Genomic DNA, 5633 nt, shown 5'->3' with positions numbered 1-5633 from the left:
TCCACCCACTTCGAGTGGAACAACCAAGCAGACCAAGCTTTTCACGAGTTGAAGAAGATGCTGACCACGCCGCCTGTCTTGGCGGCGCCGACTGAGAAAGAGCCCATGCTCCTTTACATTGCCGCGACTAGCCGAGTGGTCAGTACAGTTATTGTGGTCCAACGCCCAGAAGAAGGCCGGGCTCAGTTAGTCCAGAGGCCTGTGTATTATTTGAGCGAAGTACTGTCCACCTTGAAGCAAAACTACCCGCACTACCAGAAGATGTGCTATGGAGTATACTTCGCCGCCAAGAAGCTGAAGGCCTACTTTCAAGAGCATCCCATCACGGTCGTGTGTACTGCCCCGCTCGCCGAGATCATAGGCAGCCGGGATGCATCCGGCCGGGTGGCTAAGTGGGCCATCGCGCTGGCTCCTTACACGATCTTCTACCACCCTCGCACCGCCATCAAGTCGCAAGCATTGGCCGACTTCCTTGTCGACTGGGCCGAGACCCAGTACCTACCGCCGGCTCCCGACTCCACTCATTGGCGGATGCACTTCGATGGATCCAAGATGCGCACCAGCTTGGGAGCCGGCATCGTCCTCACCTCTCCCATGGGCGACAAACTCAGATACACATTGCAAATTCATTTTGCCGCCTCCAACAATGTGGCCGAGTACGAGGCGCTCATACATGGGCTCCGGCTAGCCAAAGAGCTCGGCATCCGCCGGATCCTGTGCTATGCCGACTCGGATTTGGTAGTCCAACAGTCATCCGGCAACTGGGACGCCAAGGACACAAACATGGCGAGCTACCGATTCCTCGTTCAGCAAATCAGCGGATACTTTGAAGGATGCGAGTTCCTCCACGTGCCACGGGCCGACAACGAGCAAGCAGATGCCCTGGCACGAATCGGCTCCACCCGACAAGCTATACCAACCGGCGTCTCCCTCCAACGCCTCCTCAAACCGTCTGTCAAGCCGTCTCCAGAATCGGACTCCATCTTCGTACCGCCTGCCCCTGATGCTGTCGGATCCGACTTGGGGAACCCAGCAGGCGGCTCAGGGACTTCGACAGGCAGCCCGGGGACTAGAGTGTTCCAGCGCTGCGTCGAGCCAGAGAAGGGCATAGCAATCCTCAAGGACATCCACCAAGGTGAATGCGGCCACCACGTGGCCTCAAGATCACTTGTCGCCAAAGCTTTCCGCCATGGGTTGTTTTGGCCGACTGCTTTGGAAGACGCCAAGGAATTAGTCAAATGCTGCAAAGGGTGCCATGTCTTCAGCTCCAAGCAACACCTGCCGGCTTCTGCACACAAGACCATCCCCCTCACCTGGCCCTTTGCCGTCTGGGGATTGGACATGGTGGGCCCATTCAAGACGGCGCGCGGCGGCATCACACATCTGCTTGTCGCCGTGGACAAATTCACCAAGTGGATTGAAGCGAAACAAATCAAGAAGCTGAACGGGCCAACTGCCGTGACATTCATCGCAGATGTCACCACCCGGTATGGCGTACCACACAGCATCATCACCGACAATGGCACGAATTTTGCCAAAGGAGCACTGGCACGTTTCTGCGCGACACAAGGCATCCGACTCGACTTAGCGTCCGTTGCCCACCCGCAGTCAAACGGCCAAGTCGAGCAAGCAAACGGCCTCATCCTCTCCGGCATCAAGCCCCGACTGGTCGTACCACTGGAGCGTTCGGCCGGCTGTCCTCTGGAGTCTGCGTACTACCCCGAACAAGTCAACCGGCTTCACCCCTTTCTTCCTTGTATATGGTGTCGAGGCTGTCATCCCAACTGACATTGAGTTCGACTCACCTCGGGTCACCATGTACACGGAGGCAGAGGCCAAGGAAGCGCGAGAAGACGGCGTTGATCTATTGGAAGAGGGCCGGCTGTTAGCACTCAGCCGGTCCGCCATCTACCAGCAGGGTTTGCGCCGTTACCACAACCGGAAGGTCAAGCCAAGATCCTTCCAAGAAGGCGATCTTGTGCTCCGGCTGATCCAGCGAACAGCCGGCCCGCACAATCTCTCGGCCCCTTGGGAAGGCCCCTTCGTCATCAGCAAGGCTCTAGGCAATGACTCCTACTACCTGATCGACGCGCAGAAGCCGAAGGCACGCAAGAGAGATGATTCCGGCAAAGAGTCGAAACGACCACGGAATGCCAATCTCCTCCGAAGATTTTACAGTTAAAAGCAGTATGTATCTAGCTACCTTTTGTATTAAGTACAAGACAACGGGCCCCCCGAGGAGCGCTCGGGGACTGCCATCTTTTATCTATGTATGACGAGTGTCATACCTTTTAATGTATTATTACATTTGTTTATCTGTCCGGCACCGGGTTCGATCAGTCGGCCCGGGGACTTGCCGCCTTGAGTTATATTAAAGTTCTACCTGCAGTCAGACAAGTAGTGTGCCGGCACCCAAGCCCTCTCTTGTTGAAAGTCGTAGCTCGAAGAACCGACTGTCCGACTGGCAAGAGTCAAAGGCAGGAAAGGATGCCCACACGAAAAACGGCTAAGGACTAACGAGCTTATATAACACAAGTCGGCCTCCCACCCCGCCTACCGGCTCTCAGAACAGCCGGCTGGCCGGCTTCCCATTCACCTTGCTACAATCCAAGAAAGCTAGAGTACTTGCCCTCTCAAACGACCAAGCCCTTCCCCAGCCACAGACTGTAGAGCAGCGGTCCGGCTGGGAAGGCGGCAACCAAGGGAGGGCGGCAAAGGAAACAGCCAAAAGGATGAAAAGCAAGAACAATCGGAAGCCAAGCACATGCATGATTATATTTACACAAAAGGCCTTCGAAAGGCCGGCATTAAACATAGTTTGGATACACCCCCAGTGGGTGTAACTGCGAAAACTTAACAAAATATTGTTCAAAGAGTAATAAAACAGGAAAGTAAAGACGGCGGATCAGGTCAAGGGTGCAACAGGCGAGCCAGGAAGGTCGGTGGAGACGGCAGTGCTGGCTGGAGGAGTGGCCGGTTGGCGAGTCTCGGCTTGATCATCGCCGGCTGCAGGCGGCGCGCTCGCACGCGCCTCGTTGCTGGAGGCACGATCAAGCTGAGGCTGGCCGGTTGCTCCACCATCTGGCACGGCGTCTTCACCATCCTCTCCCTCCTCCTCTTTGCCCTCGTCGCTGGAGTCGATCTCCTCCACCAAGTCCTCACCGTCTGCCGGGTTCAGCCCAAACCACTCCTCTGGCTGAGCAATGCCGTCATCATCCACCTCAGGGGCAAAGGCACTGGTGTCGGTGTTGTCGGCGATCACCGAGGCGCGCTGGATGATAGCCGGCCGCACCGCCTCCAGCTCCTCGTCGGCCTCCAGCCACCAGGTGGCCAGCTGGTCCAAGCTCAGCTCAGGATACCAAGCTTTGACAAACTCCAGAGCCCGCCTGGCGCCTGACCGAGCTGCAGAAGCCTTCCAGGCCTCGAAGCGGCCAACCGCTACCTCCAGCCAGTCGGCAGTCTGACTGGGGGTACGGGGAACCACCTCACCGGGCCAGAGGGCAGCCAGCACTTGCGCCCCAACACGCTGAAGACGGCGGAGCATGCGGTGAGCCGGCTGGAGGCGGGCTTGGATCGCCAGAAGCTGCTCTTCAAGCGTCCGGCGAACGTCCGGCGCGATCTTAGCACCAGCCTGCCTTTGCGCCTCGCGGTGAGCCTCGACGGCTTGGTTGGCGGCAGTGGAGTAACCAGGGAAGTACTCTGCACAAGTAAGAAAGGAAGAGAAAAACACAGTCAGAAAATGAACCAAATGGCAGGCGGCAAGCGAAGGAACGAAGAAGAAGGCAGCCTACCGTCAACCAAATCTTCGATCTGGGCGTAGCCGTTGATCAGCGATTGCCTTGCCTCAACCTAGCCCGCCGCCTCGGTCTCGTATTCGGCTTGGAGGGCGGCCTCGCTATCCTGCACCGCCTTCAGGGCCGCCTTATGGCTCTCCTCCTGGTCGACCAGCCTCTTGGCCAAGCGGTCATGCTCCTGGGCCAAGGTGTTGCACTCGGCTTACTTGGCGCGAAGGGCGGTCTGGGCCCCACCCAACGGCTCCCTCAGGTCGGCATTGGCCTCTGCGGATATGGCAAAGAAGAAAAAAGCAATAAGAAAGAAGTCGCCAGGAAAGATCCGGCCCGACTGCTCAGCAGTCGGCCCGAATCTCGGGGACTACACCCAGTGGGTGTGCTGACGCGCCCCCACGTGAGATAAAAGATGGAGCAGTTACTCCGGCTCTCAGTTAGATCAGCGGTCTTCTGGGTCAGCTCCCGAGCCTGGGAGTTGAAGGCAGTCGCGTGGAGGTTGTGATAGTCCTGCAAGTAGGACAGAGGAGCGGATAAGAACAAGATAGCAACTGAAGTCTACTAAGAAGTTCCAAGCCGCTTGCTCAGCAGCCGACTCGGAACTCGGGGACTACACCCAGTGGGTGCGCTGACGCGCCCCCACGGAAGAAATCAAGATCAAGAAACAGAAAAGCGAGAAGACTCACCCGAATGGCCGTCCGTGTCGCGAGGAACTCTTGATTGTACTGCCTCAGCACGGCGGCCTGGGACTGAAGCCGGTTCCGGACTTCTTGCGCCGCCACGTTCACCACGGCCGTCCCACCACCCGGCGTCCACCCCGAGCTGGCGCTGGCCATCTCCAGATCCTGAGCCGACAAGCTAGAGCCTGCGGCCTTCTGCGGGTCCGGCGCCGAAGTTGCCTTCCCCGCGCGCTGGCGCGATGGCGACCGGACCACCAGGTCCATCCTCGCAGCCGGCTCGCCTCCAGCCGGCTGCACGGCAGCGCGTTAGGCCGGCTGCCTTGGTCCGCCCCAGTCGGTGTTGGCGGTGCCGCTTCCCCCTCCGAGGCGACGACGTCGTCCTCCTCCCTCTCCATCCCCGGCAGGTCGCCACCGGCTTCCTTCGGCGGGGGCTTCGGGATCTCGGGCGCCACGACGCGTAGGGGGATGACAAGCAGGGCCTCCGCCGCCCTCTCTATGGCTGCGGCCTCCACCTGGGTCTTGGCTGCCGCGTCGGCTTGTGCCGCCGTCGACTCCTCCGCCAAATCCTGCGCCGCCTTGGCAGCGGCCGCCCTCAGCTCCTCCGCCTCCTGCTCCTCCCGCGCCTCCTGCGCATTCCGCTCCGTCGCCGCTTGAAGCTCGGCATGAGGGTCCACGCGGCGGGTGCTTGCGGATCCTCCTGCCGATCCAACCACGGAGGCGGCAGCGGTCCGCTCAAGAGAGAGCGGAGCCCGTGTGATAAGTCAAGACAAGGATTCAGAAGATATCAATGAAAAAGAAGAGGGAATATGTGAGAGAATCGACCCTTACGCCGAAACCATTTGTGGCTGCTTCACCACCTTGCGGAAGCGGGTAGCCTTCGCGGCTGCCTCGTCCCGCTTGGTCGCCGCTGCCGTGCTCTTGGGCTACTTCGACCAACTGTCGAATAGGCCCGACGCGGCCCGGCGCTTCTGCGTGCCACCTCGGGCAGCCGGCGCGGTAGACGAGCCCGCGCTATGATCGGACGCCGGCTGGCGGCACGGGACGACTTCCGCCTCGTCATCATCCGGCCAGTCGTCGAAGCTAGCTCCAAGCCCGGAGCCGCCTGCCTCGCCGCCTCCCCCCTCGGTGTTGTCGTCCATAGCGGCCGCCCCCAAGTCGGGGTCATCCA

Source organism: Aegilops tauschii, chromosome 5 (genome assembly GCF_002575655.3).
Source record: "Aegilops tauschii subsp. strangulata cultivar AL8/78 chromosome 5, Aet v6.0, whole genome shotgun sequence".
Classification (NCBI taxonomy): Eukaryota; Viridiplantae; Streptophyta; class Magnoliopsida; order Poales; family Poaceae; genus Aegilops; species Aegilops tauschii.
This window is presented reverse-complemented; position numbering follows the sequence as displayed.